Genomic DNA, 21,352 nt, shown 5'->3' with positions numbered 1-21,352 from the left:
AGGAAAGCAAAACATAGCAACACCAAAAAGGTGTCTCTCCAGAACTCCTTAAATGAGAGGAGGAAGGTGAAAACATTTTTAAATGTCCAGCATTACACAGTCATAAGGAAATGTGACTTCCTTCTAATCTATTTCCCAAGAACTTTCTTCATTTAATTATCTAAGTTATTTAAAGAGGAAATTTCTGGCTTTTCTCTATAAATCTGCAAGCTAAAATGATCTATAGTAGTGCTCAGCTTTCCATTAGCAGGAAAAATTGAAGTTAATTTAACTCTTCTAAGGGACAAGTTATTTCATCATAGTGAAAATGAAGTTATGTTCCCCCAAGATTAAACTAAGATGTTTGGTAAGCATAAAATAGTGCTTCAAACCTCTGAAGTCATTTTTTTCATTTTTAGAAATCAAATAAATATATTTTTGGGTTTAAGAAATTTGACTTGGTATAAATGGAAAGCATTCATAACACACATTATTTCTCATTAGCAGATTGCAAGTTATTTCCACTCTGCCTGTAAGTTATTTCTGTGCATAGTTGTTACAGAGTATTTAGCCTTCACTCAACATACTTTTACTGGGTATATGAAATGTGAAAATGGGCCAAGTACTTTTCGAAGTTCTGAGCATGTAAATCAGTGTAAATTAAAGTCCTGTGATAAGAGTTTTAAAAATACATACTATGACATGATTTGACATAATGATTTATGTCCATTGACGTAAGGTGAAACTGAGGCAGTGATGTTCTGAGCACAGTCTACTTTTTCTGTAAGGCAAACAGGAGAGTTTCACAAAAGGCTGTCTTTTGTTCTAGCCACCTTAAGAAAATAGAAAACTTCAGATAATTAAGCAAAATCAGTCTAAAAAAAATAGCTAATGTTTGCAAATTCACTGTTACAGGAAAATTGTGGTATGACAGAAGAATAGCAAAGGTAATAAAGTTAAAAGGAAAACAGAATGCTAAGACATCTGGTAGAACATATTTCAAGTTAATCCGCTATAATTACCAAATTAAAGCTAATTGCCAAGTGGCTTCATTTACTGTGCTGTGTTTATCACAGCACAAATATTACACGTTTTTACATAATATAGTTCTTTCACAAAGCATTGCTATTGTTCAAAGCTATTTGATGAATAATTAGACTATATAGAGTATGAATATAAATATCAAAACTACTCTATACCATTTCTTATTCATGCACCATCTGGACTTCTAAATATTTAATATGTAAAGGAACTAAATAAATGTTATAAAAACTCCAACATAGTTATTCACAAGTTATAATAGCTCTGAAAGAGTGTGTGTATTAATGTGACATTTCCTAATTAGGTGGATTAACCCATGCAGTCATTGTCAGTGATGAAAATGAAGGCCAAGAAGCTTCTATTGTATATCAGAGTATGCACATTAAAGGATGCATTTTATAATTTTTGCTGTAAAATTTATATACCATGAGTATTTCACATCCAAAACAATTTCTCTTATATCAAGTTTTCTGCTTTCAGATTATAAGAAAGATTGACACTTAAAAATGATTGATATTTAACAAAATACATATTCAGGAAAATGCAAAGAAATTACAGGCCTGAGATATAGGATTAGCTTAATTCTTGCCTGGGATCTAATGTGTGTTTGAACTTGATCTCTGTCCCCAGACACACAAAAACCAAAATTGGAATTATGAGAAAAAAGAATATAGCCTTAGCCCTAGGTACATCTAGGTACACTTGACTGAGACAAAAATGTACCTAAGTACTTAACAGCATCCAATTTTAGAAAAATTTATCCCAGTCTCAGCCCTCACAGTATATTCACACACTGATAATCAGCTCAGAATGTGACTTATGGCACTTCCATTAAATTTTCTCATAATAATTGATTTAAGAAATAAAATGTTAATTTTATTTATACATATTATCCTTACACATCACTTGGTTTTTCTAAGAACAGTTTCATAAAATAATATAGACAATGTTCTCTGTATAGCTTGACTCCATTCCCCATTTTTCTGTCCCCACCTCTCATTAGTTATTTTCATTTCTCTCAGACTATTTTTATTCTATCTCAAAACCTACCTCGAATAAAATTCCTGTTTCAACAAGACACCTCCTAATCATTTCCAAGTAGCTTGTGGAGGCCATTATTAGTCAAAACACAACACTGAGTCTGATTTAATTCAGTTTACAAAATAATCTCCATTTGCCTCAATTTTACTGCACATATCATTACTTTTTTAAGCTATAACCATAAACAAGAATTCTCTTTAAAAGACTCTAAGAATATCATCAAGAATTGACAAATGAGATTGCATGAATTTGAGATGCCTCTGCACAGCAAAGTAACCACTTAATCAAGAAATATGAAATTATATAGAATAAGAGAAAATATTTATTATCTGTACCTATGACAGAGGATTAATATCTAGAATATACAAAGAACTAGAAAAGTTAAATACCAAGAAATCTAACATCCTTGGCCATACATGGTCTAATGAATAGAAGAGACACTGATAAAAAAAGGAAAATTGGCGTATATATTTGACATATTATGATACTTACGTATGATACACACATCAATATAAATTTAATTTTTGGGTAGATATATTTTAATTGTCTACTACATGTTGTGATGGCTATTATTTATTGTCGACCTGACTATATGTGGAATGAACTATATTTTAGAAATAGAGTGCACATTTGTGATCCAGACCCAGAGGAAAGAAAGCAGCAAACCTTTGATCCAGATCATGAGGCTGGATGACACGCACATTTAATCTAGAACTTGAGGATGGATGGCAAACCTTTAATATGGGCCACATCTTCTGCTGAAAGGACAATGGAAAAAGGAAAGGTGCTGTGGGATGTTCTGTATGTCCTGTGGGAGCCCTTCTTGGGTTCTTTGTGGCGTTACCCAGCAGGTCCGCATAGAGGATGATTAGGACCATGGGCCTGAGTGCAGGTGTTTGAGATGGTCTGCACTTGGCTGTGCTGGGGGATGGTCTGTATGTCAAGTTGCTCTGATTGGTCAATAAATAAAACCTGATTGGTCGTGGCTAGGCAGGATGTATAGGCAGGACTAACAGAGAGGAGATATAAAAGAACAGGAAGGCAAGAGACACTGCAGCCACCGCCATGACCAGCAGCATGTGAAGATGCCGGTAAGCCACCAGCCACGTGGCAAGGTATAGATTTATGGAAATGGACTAATTTAAGCTATAAGCACAGTTAGCAAGAAGTCTGCCATGGCCATACAGTTTGTAAGCAATATAAGTCTCTGTGTTTACTTGGTTGGGTCTGAGCGGCTGTGGGACTGGCGGGTGACAAAGATTTGTCCTGACTGTGGGCAAGGCGGAAAACTCTAGCAACAGAAAGGAGTGTGCTTATCCTTCAGTCCTTCATCTTCTTGCCCTCTCCTTGTAGGCACATCTGTTCCTTCACTTGCATTTAGCCTACTTCTTTGTGATTCACATATATATATATACACACACATAGAGAGAGAAAGAGAGATTTAGAGAGAAACACAGGTGGATTTATTCTATAATAAGTTCTGTGACTCTAGAGAACCCTGACTAATAGACATATAGTGCATTTAATTCCCACAGTAACTTGTCCTCATACATGGAAGAATTGGTGAAATCTCAGTCAGTTGTAAATCTCATTATTTGGGTTATTAGACTGTGTTCCATCTTATATGTTCACACACATCTACTCTAAATTTCTCTATTTTAAATTGCATCATAAAGTAACAACCTTAATATAACTGTAAGTGTAATAAAATATCTTTCATCTCACAAGTCAAAAACATGTTGTAATTTTAACTGTGTATGTTAAAATGATTTTATAATTGCACCTTCACAGATTTAAAATACAACTTTGCGAGGAGTCTAGTATGTGCTACATTGAAACTCCTTCATTTGATCTGATTAAAGCATGGAATATATTGTCTTCTGTATTTGACTGATTCTTTTTTAGGAATCAAAAATGTGATGATAAGTTGTTTACATAGAAGCATTTTATGCCTTCTATACAATAGAAACAATAATCCCTGAAGGGGGTAAACACAGTTTTTTGCATTTCTATGTGCAATCCTGTGATGTTACAAAAGTCCATTTTCTATGTTGGTGAAGCTCTGTTAACAAGGCCTTAATTTCTCTCAGAATAGATCATTTATGCTTCTCTACTTAGCTATGGATGGCTTTTTTTTAACAATGACACATTTTATATTCACTATTCTCTGCTCTACAATAACTTATTAGGTTTATATTGTATGGATTTTAATATGATAATTTTATTTTATATTATGATGGAGATAAGAAAAATTGGAGAGGTTAAGGTATGAATATAAAAAGAGGTTCATAATTTCAAGGACATAAACACATCTAATTTAATGTATTATATAAAGACATAAAATAAAAATATGTGATTCAACAACATTAATATAAATATGGCATATTATCTGGAAGAAAACTAAAATACAGAATTATATTGTAAATAATGGAAAATAGTAAGTAAGATGTCATTTATTTTTTAGTATTTCCCATTAAATGGAAAATATAGTGTTTCTATGGAGGGGGATTAAAATACAATGAGAGGCAGCAATATGGCCCTGGGGGAAATGCTCTTACTGTCAAGTTTGATGACCTGAGATCGATCCCAGAACTCTCATTGTAGTAGGAGAGACTCTCCATACAAGTTACCTCTTGAACTACTCAAGCATGCTTTGACTACGGAGATAGTCAAATAAATAAATAAATAAATAAACAGACACCAGGATGGAAACAGGCAAGGTAACTGTAGATTTTTCCTCTCCCTCTGTTACTCATAGTCCGGTCCCCCTATCTCGTACTCAGCTCTGTAGTAGACCGATGGCTCTGGCCTCTGCTTACTCTCTGTCCTTATCTCCTTCACTTAAATCTTTTTTTTTTTCCTTTTCCTACATCCTTTCTCCTCATCCATTGGATCATCCCAGCTCCCAACTCCAGCAGGCATTTCCACAGGCCACTCTGGCCAGGGAAAAAGGTTCCCTAACTCCAAATAGTAACCTCTCTCTTAGTTCTTCCAATTCCATTTCCCAAGTCTCAGTGCCAGCTCCAAACCGGAGTACCTGATGTGGCTTCCCTCCCCACCCATCCCTTCTACAAACTCCAGCTGATCACAAAGATCCTCCACTCCAAACTCCTTTCCCTGCTGGCATTGCCTTATCCTAGCTCCCAACTCCAACAGGCATTTCCTAAGAACCAGCAGACCACCCTGAGAAAGGAAGTAGATAGGTATTTGTGGAATCTTAGATGTTCTTTTAATAAAAAACCCAGAGCCAGATATCAGGGTGAAAGCTGAAAGATCTGAGAAGCAGAGCACCCAGCCACTAGCTCTTACCTCTACAAAATCTTCAGCCTAAAGTGAGTGAGTTCCTGTTCCTCGTGCCTTATACTCCCTAAATTTCAATTTTTACTTCCTGTTGGATGAAACATGCAGAGATCAGAGTTATAGCACCTCAATTATTCTCTGAAAAGACCATAATCAATAAAAGCGTGAAGAAGAAAAATCATTGATTGGAATCAATTTGAGTTTGAAAACATTTAAACTTTCATGAATCTAAGCATATTCAATAGGATGATGCCTGAACTTTCCAAGTGTTTCCTTGGAATAACCAGTACAATTTATACAGTAACATTATGGGTAAAGGATTCTTATAATCCCTTTAGTTTAGAAGTAGAAACCAGGAAGCCTTTTCCCCCTACACTTTTTATGCTCTCAAATCTCATGTAGCCAAACTATAAGAATATATTTTTTAAAAAATTATATTAATTTCTACAGTTTTAGTTGTTAATAGTAAAGCATCAATAAATTAGTAATAATTATGTCATAATTGTATTGTTTCATAAACTACATATGTCAAATTTCAATTATATATGGATTTTATTAAGTTAGTGAGATGTCATACGTTTTAAAATATCCTTACTTCCTTTCAGACTTCAATCTATTCCATATATTGTGACTGAGTTTTTTGTATGAAAAATCTTGTTGAGATGGTTTCACACAATATGTTATTTAGTCTTCATGTTTCCATCTTGCAAGTTAACTCTCTGTATTGAAGCACCCTTGATGATGTCACAAATTGCCTACACTGCATTACCAGCATCAGGGACATGCATCCTGTGCTATAACCACATCGGACATTTCCTAGCTTTTCTTCATTTATTATGCAGGAGGAAAAGGCAAGGATCTTTGTATAAATGACCAAATATGACACACCTGTTGTCTGCACAAGTCGCTGAGGTTCCCAAAACTAAAAAATAAAATAAAATAATAAAAAATTAAACAAAAGTAAAAGAGTTCCAATGCCTATGTTCTAATGTGCCCACGTTTTTTAAAAAAAAAATACACAACAGACTAGTTTTGATGAATGTATTTTCTTTTCATTTTTAAAAATTTTGACAAATGTTATGTACATTTGCAGTTGTTTGACATCATATCCATCCCCCGTTGTCTTTTGTTATGCCATTCCCACCTCTGCTGACCTTATTCTCAACTGTTTCACCTAATCAGTTTATTGCTGGTGTAGGTAAGTCTTGTCCAGGTAGCCACAGCTGCTCTCAGTTCATTACAGGAGCAACCACGCTGTATCCAGAAGGCAGTGCTTTAGAGCACTCTTCATCCTCTCTGTCTCTTGAAATCTGCTTAGAAGGTTGTTTGATGCGTGTTCATTTTATCAAACACCAGTACTAGATTCTTTCTTAGGGCCTGTGACCTCAGTGGGTATAGACTTTTGACCAGATTTATAGTAGTAGGTATGTTTTTCCTTCCCATGATCTGGGCTTCCCTTACTTCAGAAAGCAGTAAGGGAAAGATGCCTTCCATCCTCCCACCCACCCCCTTGCTGCCTGCTGTAAGCAGGAGAGCTGGCCTGGAGGGAGGGGGCACATCAGAGCAGGAGAGTTGGACCGGTCCCTCCCCAGCTTTAAGACTCAGGAGAGTGGGCCCTATAACTCGCCTTGACAAAACAGTAGAACTAGCCCTAGTGGTATGGATGGCAGAACCGAGGGCATGAGGGCGGGAGAACTGGCCCCACTCAAGGCTGCCTGCTGGACTGGGTGAGACAGACTGGGCAGTGCAGGAGAGCTTGCCCAGGTGGTGACGATGAGAGAAAGCTGCTGGGCTTACCAACACAGCCTACCACCCAGGCGCAGTACCAGTGGATGTGTTAGCCCAACATCCACTTCATCTATGAACTTCCAGAGAATGTGGAAGTACCGGACCTGCAAATCCAAAGCTGCAGGACCTCCATGACACAAGGCAACAACAGGATATCTGAGAGGAGTCCAAGTGAGGGCCCAGTATCAGAGTGGAGCAGAAGCCAGAGGCCTGTGCCACACGGATGACTCATTGCAATGAATATTTTCAAGCAAGTACACTGCGTGACTCACAGGGACACACTAGAGTTTGCACGCCAAGACCTTGTTTTGTTTGGGTTTCGTTTTCCTTTTTCTTTTTGATTTTTATTTTTTGATCTTTCATTTGTTTGTTGTTTGATTTGTTTTTTGCTATTTGGTTTTACTTTTAAATTTTACTTTATTTTACGGGGTAGGTTGCAAGGGCAGAATTTGGATATGAAGGGACAGGGAGATAAATGGAATCAGGATGCATGATGTGAAAAATCACAAAGAATCAATAAAAAGTTATATATATATATATATATATATATATATATATATATATATATGTATATATATATATATATCACTTTATATATGTGTGTGTGTGTGTGTGTGTGTGTACATGTTGCAGCTGGCATTTTTAATTTAACTCTCTCTTCACCCAACAGTTTAAATCTATTTAAATCTATCCATGCCTACTATTTCCCCCCCTAGTTTTATACTAAATGTACCTTACTAAACTTTCAAATGGAAGGCTTCGATTTCAATTTTTTGTTTCTTTCTTTATCTCTTTCTCATATCTCCTTTCATAAACATATACATAAATATATAAAATGTTTGTGTATTTTGTTCATGACTAAAAAATAACATTATGAAAATTTCAGGAAAATAGATGGATCTTTAAAATATTATTGAAAAAACTCAGGTCCAGTTTATTCTCACTCATATACAAATCCTAGCTCCAAATTCTTAGATTTATGTCTATAAATTTGAATGGCAATGAGGCAAAAAATGATATATACATATATATATTACATATATCCATTCTAAAATATATAAATATTATGATTGTGTACAATCTAGAATACATATATATGTACATATATGTGTATATATATTGTAGTTCTTTCTAGAATTTGTGGCATTGGGTAGTATCATTTGAATTAATGTTTTTCATATTTTCTTATGAGCTGAAAAGCCTTTATTATTTTTTAATTAACCAAGTCAATTCAGATCACAATGAGTCTTCTCAAGGGCTTCTTGTCTGCTTAGCAATATCAAAAACTGTATTCTGAAAATGTAAATTTTAAAATTATCATATGCCACAGTAGAACAAGACTTTAGACATTTATGCATCAGCAGGATACCCTTTTATTTTCAACTTATAGATTCATAATTATATTCTCTATGAGTCCATTATTCAATTCATATGAATAAATTATAGTTACACATATGAACTTTCATCATTCAGTTTAATGCCAAATATACACACATACATACATACAATTGTTAAAGTCATACATGTTTTTGAGTACTAAAAAAGTGCTAACTAATACATAGATATGGGTATTTTGTTCAAGAAGATACAATAGAAATTAAATTGTATCTATAGAACCAAAAACTTATAGTTTAAATGTAGATAACTCATTTATCCATGACACAAATTTCCAGCAACTGAATGCTTAAGCTTTGCTAAGGAAAATGTTTAGATGATGGGTGTTCCTTACCATTTTTCCCTGTTGATGTTCTGGATGCATGTAGACAGTATATTTGCCAATCAACTTTGAATATCAAATAAACTCATGTTTACATTTGTTTTCTAGCCCACACACGTATATGTAAAAAATTAGCTTGAAGAACAGCACCTGTTAAATGTCTTCTCATATCTATACTTTGTGCTCTGAGTAATCCTTTAGGGGTGATTATTTGCATTTACATCCCCCCCCCTGCTTGATACACTATCTTGTTACATGAAAGATTTTGTTTTTCTAGAAAGATCTTCAGCTCACCTACCCAGACATATAAAGATTTTTCTATGTGATGTATTTCAGATTTGGGCCCCATAAACTGTGAGAAGGGAAAATAGTGCTTCTGCTTCTGGTAAAATTTCATAACGAATTGGCTGGAATTCTCTTTCCAAATGTTTTAATGAAGATTTTAGAAATTCATTTGGAGAAACAATTATAATGGAATTTTTAAAGATAGCAGTTGGTTCACTTTAAAAACACCTTGAATACTGCTGTATGGAAGGCAAGGGGTATGATGTAAAATACCAAGTGTACCATGAGTTACTTAGTAAAATAAGTACACTCTAAGTCTCATGAAAACCTGGAAGTTTAAACTTCAGATTTCTTTATAGCAATGGGGAATTATCAATCTACTCATTTTTGAACCATCAATGAAGTACAGATTATTATCAAAACTTAGAAAAATGTTACTATGAACAAACATTTACATCATTGACACATAGAAGAGGGGCAGCATAAGTTTAGAACAATATTCATTAAATCTGCTTACTACACTATTTGTATATGCACAGGCAAGATTTTTCACATAGACATTCATGCTGAAACATCACATTTAAGATACTTTAAAGGAAAGTAAATTAATTGATTATTCGATATTTTTTTGTCCATGATCTCTCACCAAATATCTGAAAATTAGTACTGAGCTTCAAGCCCTGTTTATCTTCAAACAATAATTGAAAAGTTGAATAAATTGAAATTAGTGATTTCATTTTTTCTCTGGATATTGGGAATATGCAAATGATATTCCTGCTGATAGAAGTATAGCATCCAGCCATTTTCAGCATTTCTGCCATTCTTACTAATTTAGCTTCAGCTCTTCAGAGAGTCATGAAAAGAAACTTCTGTCTTGATGTGTGTATATTGGGTTATCATTTGGGCAAAGGAAGTAGTTGAATGCTGTTAAAACATTGCCAACTATATTAGTAATTGGCACTTATAAATATAAAACATATTCTTAATTCCACAATTAATTATTGAATTTGTAATATTAAAAACAAATAAGTATTATAAAATATTAATCTTTTAAAACTGCATTGGTCATCTAATTCATTTTTATTGGGGCATTACTGACATACAGAGAATGTCTTGCATCTGTATACCATAAACTATAAAATTACTAATACATAACATAAAAACTTGTACACATATTCAAAAATCATGACTTTCTCTAACATATGATTGTCTTTTGTAGATATCATATCACAATTTGATATATTTGATTTTAAAGTAACTCAGATGTGGAAGATTTTGTCCAGCAGAGTATTGTCACAATACTAGAATTCAGTAGAACTTTTTAAAAAAAAATTATAAAGTAAGTCTGTAAACTGCACATAACTACAGCATTTGGAAGGATGTCAGAGAATACTGAGGGTCATGTATACTCTGAGTATAAAGCAGGATCCTGCACCTACTCAAAAAAAAATACAAGGAAAAGTATGTCTGTGGCCTCAAATAGCACAGAGCCCAATATTTCGTGTTAATAATGAATTTGTGAGGATTCATTATCTCAATTGTAACAAGACTCATAGAGGTCACAACAGCCTAACTTTGAAAACAAACACCATCACCTAAGTCTCTCCTAGGCATTTCATCTCTTCAATGATCCATTTTCAGAGTTAGTTCATGCCTCACAGGAGACATAAACAAGCTGTGTGTCACTTTCTTGCGTAGCAATATCGATAGATTTTGAAGTTGATGAAGGGTTAGAGAGCAGAGGAACTGAACTGCCATATAAAACTATAGTGTCCTTCAGCAGGTTCTTATTTCTATGACTATAATTATCCATAATAGAATAAAAGGTCCTTTGTGTCATTGAAACTTCTGGAAGGCCATTTACAAAAATACAACTTTACAGTTCATTTCTTTTGTCAACAAAAGAAACAAAATAACTGCATATTTACAGAGGTTCCCTGAATTTCTGAATTAATTAGGCTAAAACTATTATAGGAAAGAGGGTTAGGCTTGCATGGAAGTAGTTTTACTCTCAACTAAAAAGTAAATATTATGCAATTTTGTTCAATAATATCATTAGAAAATAAATAAAAGCTTCTTCAAAGTGTTTCTAAATGAATTTACCCTTCATAGTTCCTGAAATTTAACAATGTCCATAATGTGTAGGGTCTATCTTCATAAGAGCTGCTTTGAATTTTCTTTCAAATTTAGCCTCATTTTTAAAAACATAAATGTTCTATGAGCCTCTTCGACAACCTACTACAGTTTTTATCACTGAAGCTTCTCCTTCAAATTTAAACTCTAGGACAATTCAGATTAGGAAAAAGGTCTTGCCCAGCAGTATATAGACAACACAAAACAAACCCAATGGTGGTTTTGGAATAACTTTGTCTCACCATGCTTTGTCTGGGTAGTAAAATTTTCTGTTACTGGTATTTTGCATATATATTATGGTTTCTGGTTTCAAGTTTTTATAGGAATTCTGTATGTGAACCTCTCTGTGTCTCTATGTATTTTTTTTTGTGCTTTTTCTCTGGATCTCTCCACTCTGTTCCTTTGTTTCTTCCTTTTCTGATTTGTTTGTTTTCATTTTATCTCATTTCATTTTATTATCATTTTTAGATGACTGTGTGTATGCTAATTGGAGATAGAAAGAAAGATATAGATTTGGTGGGTAGGCAGTTTGGGAGGAGTTGGAGAAGTGAAAAACATAATCATAATATTTTGTTTGAAAAAAACCTGTTTCATAAAAAGGAAATGAAAAGAACATAGAATATAAAAAATTAAAAGTAAAATTAAAATAAAAATATTGTCTTTGCCTCTCATATTGTGAATATTTATCTTATTCCCAGGGTTGAGATTAATGAGTAATAAACTATATGCATCTGAAATTTTCATACACACACACACATACACACACACATATATAAGTTTTGAGGGATAGAGTCATGAGTAGATATAGTAAGCAAGATGGGTCTTAGATTTAGGGCAATCATTTTGAAATGTCTATCCCCAAACAACATAATTCAGTCATGGGGTACTAAATGAAACTTTGACTGTAGTACCATGTTGAAGAAATTGAATGAACCATTTTTCTAAATGTACCAGTTAAGAAAGTAGAGTGATAAGAATTTGTAGCGTGATTTCTAGTAAAGAAAATTTTTGAGAAGAATGAATAATGTTTCATTCCAACTGAATGAATTCTAGTAAAATTTTATTTTTAATTTTTTTCATATATATTATTTATTTATTAAGAGATTTTCTATTCATTTTACATACCAACCACAGATTCCCTTGTCCTCTCTTTCCCACCCTTGTGCCTTCCCCCTCAACCCAGCCCTCATTCCCACCTCCTCCAAGGAGTCACAGAGCCTGGTACATTCATTTGAGCTAGGTCGAAGCCTCTACTCTCTGCACTAAGGCTACACAAAGTGTCTCACCATAGGCACTAGGTTCCTAAAAGCTGTCTCATAAAGTATGGACAGGTCCAAATCCTACTGCCTGTGGGCCCCCTAAACAGTTCAAGCTAAACAACTGTCTTGCTTATCCAGAGGGACTAGTCCAGTATCATGGGGGCTCCTCAGCTGCACAGTCAATAAGACAAAACAACAGCCTACAGAATGGGAAAAGTTCTTCACCAACTTCACATATGACAGAGGGCTAATTTCCAGAATATAGAAAGAACTCAAAAAACTAGACATCAAAATACTTAACAGTCCAATTAAAAAATTAGCTACAGAGCTAAACAGAGAAGTTTCAACAGAAGAAGCTCAAATGGCTGAAAGACATTTAAGGGATTGTTCAACATCCTTAGTCATCAGGGAAATGCAAATCAAAATGACTCTGAGGTACCATCCTAAACCTGTCAGAATGGCTAAGATCAAAATAGGGAAGACAGCTTATGTTGGAGAGGATGTGAAGCAGAGGAACACTCCTACACTCTTGGTGGGAATTCAAACTTGTAAAGCCACTTTGGAAATCAGTATGGCGGTTTCTCAGAAAATTGGGAATCAGTCTTCCTCAAGACCTAGCTATATCATTCTTGGGCATATACCCAAGGAATGCTCAATCATACCACAAGGACACATGCTCAGCTATGATCATAGCAGCATTATTTGTAATAGCTAGAACCTGGAAACAACCTAGATGCCCCTCAACTGAAGAATGGATAAAGAAAATGTGGTATATATACACAATGGAGTACTATTCATCAGAGAGAAACAATGACATCATGAGGTTTGCAGGCAAATGGATAGAACTAGAAAATATCATCCTGAGTGAGGTAACCCAGATTCAGAAGAACAAACATGGTATGTACTCACTCATAAGTGGATACTAGATGTAAAGCAAAGGATAACCAGACTGTAACCCACAGCTCCATGGAGGCTAACTAGTAAGGAGGACCCTAGGAAGGATACATGGATTGCCCAGTGATGGAGAAATGGATGAGATCCACATGAGCAAACTGGGGTGAGGAGGAGTAATGGAGGGCAAAGGATGGGAGATGCAAACTTAGGGGAGCAGGAGGTCCAAGCTGGAATGGGAACAGAGTGGGAGAGCAAGGAAAGAGATACCATGATAAATGAAGACACCATGTGAATAGGGAGAAGCAGAGATCTGGGGAGGTTCCCAGGCATCTACAAGGATGACTCCAACATAGACTACTGGCAATAGTCTAGACGGTGGCTGAGTTGGCCTACTCTGGTGATCAGATGGCTGAACACCCTAACTGTCATCATAGAACCCTCATCCAGTGACTGATGGAAGCAGATGCAGAGATCCACAGCTAGGTCCTAGGCAGAGCTCCAGGAGCCCAATCGATGGGAGAGAGGAGGGATTCTGTGTGCAAGAGATGTTGAGTCCAGGGAAATTTTAATGATTAACTATTTAGTATCATAAGGAAAATTGTATCCCAGACAATTTACTGGCAATGTGATTTCATAAAACAATAAGAGAAGGAGAAGTAGGTTTGTTTTATGTAGTTACTTATATGTCTGAAGATGAGATGAAGAGAATCTCCATTCTTGAAGAAATCGATTATGCAAACAATGTCAAGAAATACTCAACTATGAGTTTATTTGAGCAGTTCAGAAGATGGAAATACAACGCTCTATCACTGACCTCTCTCATGCAAACACTATTTCTGAATTTTTAAAGGAAAGTCAATCTAGAAAGCATCACCACAAGATGCTTAAGGGAAATTTATACAATTAACTGTGGCTCTTCAAACTATCTACAAAGTATCTTCCACTTTAAAATTATCTACAGTTTTCCAAGTATGTAGAAACAATAAAATGGAAAAAAATCTAACAAGTCTACCATCATACATATCTTAAAATATTCCAATTTAGAGATGGAGAGAATTTTTAATATCAAGTCAAATGTTAAGGAAAAAACAACATATTGTGACATTTAAAAGTATTACAACTTAAATCCATCACTTTTTTTTTTAGGTTTGTGCTTCAAGGCCTTGATCTCAAAGAGATTTGTGTAATTTATTTCTCTTAAAACATAACATTATAAAGGGTGCTGAGTATATCTTCAATGGTAACCTTATTTATTAGTTTCAATAGGAAACATAAAATGTCCCAAGGACATATAGAATTTTTATATTCATGAAGCTCTAATGCTAATATGTTTAGCTTGCCCTGGGAAAATATTTGGTTCAGTTTTGGTTTAGTTCAGTTTATCAAATTATGTTGGAATGTAGGTAACAGGAAAATCTAGCATTTACCCTGCATATATTACCCATCTCTAGTCATGCCCCTGTGTAAAGAGTGCATAACCAGTTTGAATTGATAATTAGGTGCATTCTAAAAATGAGTTATATAATAGGCAAACTTTAAATCTTTCTTTGCATTCCAACACCTAGGGAAATTCTCCTTGGTATTCTTTTCTTGCCTGAATAAAAAGTATAAACAAATATAATGTCCAAACAATTTATGATGACTGGGGATTTTATGGATCACCCAAAATGTCGTTGTTGAAGGGAAAAATATTACTGAGATCAGGGCCAATGTTAACATTTGGATAGACAAGATTCAGTATTCTAAATATTTCAGGATTATTAATGAAGGCCAGAAATACAATAAGATTTCAAGCTTGATTTTACAGCTTGACACATAAAAGTCATAAAATATGTGGGTTTTGTCATGTACTTTAAAATGACCTATCAATTTTCTTGTTTTGCTGTTTAAAAAAAATAATGGAGAGAAAATTTAGGTAAAATATTTTAAAAATTAAATACCAAAAGATTTTAAGGACCATATTTAATACAATGAAAACATGAAGAATCTTGTGTTTTCCAAGTGAGTAAATTCCTATATTCACTTTAAAATTTTATCCAATAAAAGGCATGTGTTCTATCACATTCATATTTCATGAGATTATAATTAGACAATATCTATATTGAGATGAAGGTTTACAAAAAATTTGCATCATATATATTAAGATTTACTTGCACAACTGTGCTTGATATATTGCTCACCCCAATAAACTTATCTGGGGGTCAGAAAACAGAACAGCCACAATATTAAACATACAGGTTAGACAGTGGTAGCACACGCCTTTAATCCTAGCATTTTGGAGTCAGTGAATTATCCGGATCTCTGTGAGTTCAAGGCCACACTGGAAACAGCCAGGCATAGTCCCAGGAAGTAATAGCAGGAAGCAGAAAGGTAGGTATATAAGGTGTGAGGACCAGGAACCAGAAGCTTTTAAGCTTTTAGGCTTTCAGCAGCCATTCAGCTGAGATCAATTCGTGTGAGGACACAGAGGCTTCCAGTTTGAGGAAACAGGACTGGCTGAGAAGTTGGCCAAGTGAGATTAGCTGTGGCTTGTTCTGTTTCTCTGATCTTTCAGAATTTACTCCAATAACCGCCTTCTGGTTTGGTTTTATTAATAAGCCCTTTTAAGATTCATGTTACACACAACATCTAAATAATAAACATGATAATTAATGAAGTTGGAATTTTCTAAATTTGTATGTGAAGTTTCACAGCCTTTAATCTATTAATTTTCATAAGTGTTTACTGGATACTTACTACTATGATTCTCATTTTATAAATAATGGTAACTTTCACGGGGAAAATGAATTCTGTGTAGAATTTTGGAAATTATGTAACTAAAGTACAATTTATAATCATCTTCAAGTGGTAAATCTTTAGATGCTATCAATAAATAATTCCTTAAACCAAAGCCTTTTATTGAAAAGCTTCTTCCATCTTAAAAACATTCTCCGTTTTTATGGCCTGAGAACTATGTTCTAAAGCATGATTACCTACAAGGTCAAATCTGTAAGTCTTAAGTTAGCCTGACAAGAATAGTGACAGAGTTCCACTGGTTGCATGAGCTTAAGAAATACAGGGTGCTAATTTCCCAACTTAGTTAAACATTAAAGGAGAGAGATCCATTATTTTACTTTTAGAGAGTTAATGGCTATCAGACGCAGTGGAATACTCCCTGGAAGACTGTAAGACATAGTCCATATCTCACCTATAATAACAATAGCTTTCATCTTTCTAACTTGACATGTGAGCAGTCATCTACCACTACAAAGTGATATTTTAACTCTTGCAGATTTATTTGAATTTACTGTAGATAAACACTAGACTTTCCAGACAAAAATGCAACTATTGAAATCCCATTATTGCAACATCAATTTATTACTATTTTTGAGCCTAAATCTCATCTTAGGACAGAGTGGTATAGAATTTATGACAATCTTCTTGCCTCAACCTAAAAAGGACTGGGATTAAAGGTATAAAACACCACGCGTAATATATAATGTGTTTAGATTTGTTTGATTATTGTTAGGTGTTCTTTTTGCACTAACTGAAAATGATTTGCAATTGTAATTTAATTAGAATTTCCCATTTTATTTCCTCCCCCCAAAACCTTCCCATCAACTCCCTTTTCTCTTGAAATTCATAGTCTCTTTTTACAATAATTTTATATGCATATATATACATATATATAATTTCTATATAAGTATACATTCCTAAATATAATATGTTGAGTGTGTAATGTTACTTGCATATTTGTATTCAGGGCTGACTGTTTGGCACTGGGCACACCATTTCCTTGCTCTTCCATGGGGAGGACCATGTCTCTTGTTCCCAATGTCACTCAGTTGTTGCTACTTCTTTGTGAAGGGTCCAGGCCCCATCATTGGTGTCACCCTTGTTCTGGTCACATTTGGACAATCATATTGATGAGATTTTAAAGGTGTTACTTCTACGATTACATGGGTTGGTTTTTCTGGTTGTTTTGTTTGATTTTGAGACAAGATCTCAAGTATTGCAGACATGCCTTGAACTTGTTTTATAATCAGGGAAAGTGTCAAATGTCTGAACCTATTCTCTGTCTCTCTTTAGTGACATGATTTTGGATGTGATTATCCATATTTGCTTTATTTGGTTCTTGAAATTAAACCAAGAGCTTCAATCACATTAGGCAACTGCTTTATCAGTTGTTCCGATAGCTATAGCTCCCATGATCTTATTTTAAACCTAAGAAGTTGACAAAGAAAACTTTGCTTCTTGAATCTTTAATATATACAATTTTTTTTTCTGTCATAGGGCTATGTGTTCAGAGGCATGTTTTAGATTTTCTTTAACCTATGAGTGTGTGGCCTAATTGCTTCTCAGTTTGTCTAATAGCTCCATAAATAATCAAATAATGTAGTTGCAAACATAACAACTAGAATTTAATAACTCTGATGTTTACTTAGTAAAAACAATCATCACTGTGGGAGAAAGATGATATGTGATAGTACAAATCTTAAGAATTTAGAAACCTTCCTAATACTCTATATCTTTGTTCATGCAACATTATAACCTTAGTTCTGTTTTGTTTCCTGAAATGATCTAAATTAGTGAAGAAACCGAAAATGGGGAATGGGTTTAACTTCAATGATTGTTATGTTATTTAATCAGTCTTTAGAAAAGAAATAGATAGCCAGACGGTGGAGGCGCACACCTTTAATTCCAGCACTTGGGAGGCAGAGCCAGGCGATCTCTGTCAGTTTGAGGCAAGCCTGGAATACAGAATGAGTTCCAGGACACTCAGGGCTACACAGAGAAACCCTGTCTCGGAAAAAAAATAGATAAAAGGAAAATTTATCTGAACATATATAATACTAAATATCAAATAATTTTGATATGAATTATGCTGTTTTTGCATAGGATACAAGGATGTCTTAGGCTTTAGTAAAATTTGAAATATTACTATTCATTCCAAGGCCCAATGATCAACTGCTAACTTAGGTTTGTTGAGAGTCACTCTCTATCAAAATGGATGTCTATAAACATAATTCTATGTTTGTGAATGTTGTCTTTATGTTTATATCTTATATGGCTTTTGGCTATATTGCATTTTTTTCAAAGCAATTTCTCCTTAGATGAGAAAATGAATTTTGGTTCACCAAATCCTTTGATGTGTTGCTTTTTATTTCTTCTACAAAGTAGTGTTTTAAATTATGCTTTATCAAAGAAAATGCTAGACCCATCAAGAAAACATAAACTGAAAAAAAAATGACTGAAAATCATTCAGTACTGCAATTTCATCTATATATTATACTGAGGAGTCATGTCAATCAACTGGAAAAGTGGTAAAGAACTTCCCTGGTAGATAGCCATTGAGGATTATTTACTATTATTATTTTTAAGAAATTTTCTACTCATTTTACATACCAACCACAGATAACCCTCCCCTCTCTCCTTCCACCCCCCAGCCTTCCACCCCCAACCTACTCCCAATTCCCATCTCCTCTAAGGCAAGGCCTTCCATGGGGATTCAGCAGAGCCTGATACACACAGCTGAGGCAGGTCCAAGCCCCTCCCTGTGCACTAATGCTGTGTTAGGTATCCCATCATAGACAATGAGCTCCAAAAAGCCCACTCATGTAACAGGGATGGATTCTAATCCCACTGTCAGGGGATTGATCTGCCCCTTAAGCAGATCAAACTACACAACTGTCTTGTCTATGCAGAGGCCTAGTCTAGTACCATGGAGGATCCACAGCTATTGGTCCACGGTTCATGAATTCCTACTATTTTGGTTTGGTTGTCTCTGTGCATTTCCCTTTGATGATCTTCATGCACATTCCTCATAGAACTCCTCTTCACTCTATGCAAATGGACTCCTGGAGCTTGGCCTGGTACTTGGCTGTGAATCTCTGCATCTGCTTCCATCAGTTACTGAATGAAGGCTTTATGATGACAATTAGGGTATTTACCAATTTGATTAGTGGGGTAGCCTAGTTCAGGCACCCTCTCCACTATTGCTAATAGTCTAAGTTGGGGTCATCCTTGTGGATTTCTGGGAACTTCCGTAGCTCCTGGTTTCTCCCTATCCCCATGATGTCTCCCTACCTTCACTGTTCAATCTACCTCAAGACCCAGCAACACCACTCTTGGGCATATACCCAAGGAAAACTCAATCATACCATAAGGACACATGGTCATCTAAGTTCATAGCAGCATTATTTATAATAGCCAGAACCTGGAAACAACCTAAATGTCCCTCAACCAAAGAATGGATAGAGAAAATGTGTACATTTACATAATGGAGTACTACTCAGTGGTTAAAAACAATGACATCATGAAATTTTCAGGCAAATGTATGGAACTAGAAAATATCATCCTAAGTGAGGTAACCCAGACTCAGAAGGACAAACATGGTATGTACTCACTCATAAGTGGATACTAGATGTAAAGCAAAGGATAATCAGACTAAAACCCAAAACTCCAGAGAAGCTAGCTAACAAGGAGAACCCTAAGAAGGATGCATGGATCACACTGGGAAGGGGAAATAGATGAGATATTCATGAGTAAACGAGGGTGAGTGGGTCAATGGAGGATAGGAGATGGGAGATGAGAACATGAGGGAACTGGATGTTTGAGCTGGGACAGGGATGGAGGAGGAGAGCAATAAAAGAGGATTGTTTATGAAGCACCAGAGTGAATAGATAAAGTCACAATCTCTGTAAGGATAATGAAATAGCAAGAAAATCTACCACACCCAGTCTTAAGGGAAAATTTCTTTACTTCTTTCAGACCAGAGAATGGAGCCAATTGTTCCATTTCCTCTTAGCATACTATATTGTGAAATTACTTTTCTCTTAGCTCATGAGCCACGGGATGATTGATAGTTTAAAGAACTGGAATTCTTTATGTTGTGCACTCAGCCAATACCCACAAGTGTTATTTATTTGTTATCCAAAAACAGCTTTATCTGTACGGTATACTCATGTAATTTGGAGGATACATATGCAAGTTACATTAGCATTATTTTGGCCTTTACTCAATTACTATTTCCAAGGAGTGAATGAAGAACTAATACTTTGAAGTTTCTTTCCTTTTTCTTTTCCATGAAAAGAGAAAATAAAAATAGTAAATGTTCCTATTTTATTTGTTTATTTTAGTTGAATATTCAAATATTTTACTAAAATCTCTTAGTATATAAAATCAACTTTAGAATTGCTTTTATTTAAATTTATTTAAATATGTAAAATTCTTGTATAATCTTGGCAAATTTGTTATTAGGTAGCTATAACTTTTCACCTTTTCAATGACAAAATATGTATAAGAAGACCTAAATATTATTAATTATCTGATTATACACCAACTGTAATATTTGGAACCTGCTTAGTCACAGTAGTGTTTCAAGATTTAGTAACAGTTACTTTGACATGGGAGAGCAAGACTTTTATGATATTTTGATTGACTATAATCACCAAATGAATAAACATCCACTAAGCTAACTGTTCTTGGCAAATTACTAAGTTAGACATGGTTTATGTCTGGCCACTAAAATTTTAAGCATAATAAACTGGCACTGACATATCTGGTCATTGCTCTAGATAGCAAAAGCCCTCTCAATGGAAAAAAATGCCACATGTGTTATATCTACTACACAAAAGACATAATTTATGTTGCTTTTATTTAAAATCCTCCCTTTCGTGTGTGAATAACATATGTGTTTATTTCATTGAGCCAAGAATTACACTAAACTATTATGTCATTTATTTATCAAAGCTGTCTACCTGACCCATTATCTCTTTGCTGTCTGGCTTCTTTTACTAACAAACTTAAGCCTTGTTTATTTCTAGTCTGGCATACTGGGTTTACTATGAATACTGGAATATACAGACTGCAGATGGTCCTGGGTATTGTATTTCTTTTACTATAATATTCATGGATTAGATTTATTGTCATTTAC

The sequence above is a fragment of the Peromyscus leucopus genome, chromosome 9 (genome assembly GCF_004664715.2).
Source record: "Peromyscus leucopus breed LL Stock chromosome 9, UCI_PerLeu_2.1, whole genome shotgun sequence".
Taxonomy (NCBI): domain Eukaryota; kingdom Metazoa; phylum Chordata; class Mammalia; order Rodentia; family Cricetidae; genus Peromyscus; species Peromyscus leucopus.
Note: the sequence above shows the minus strand (reverse complement) of the source record.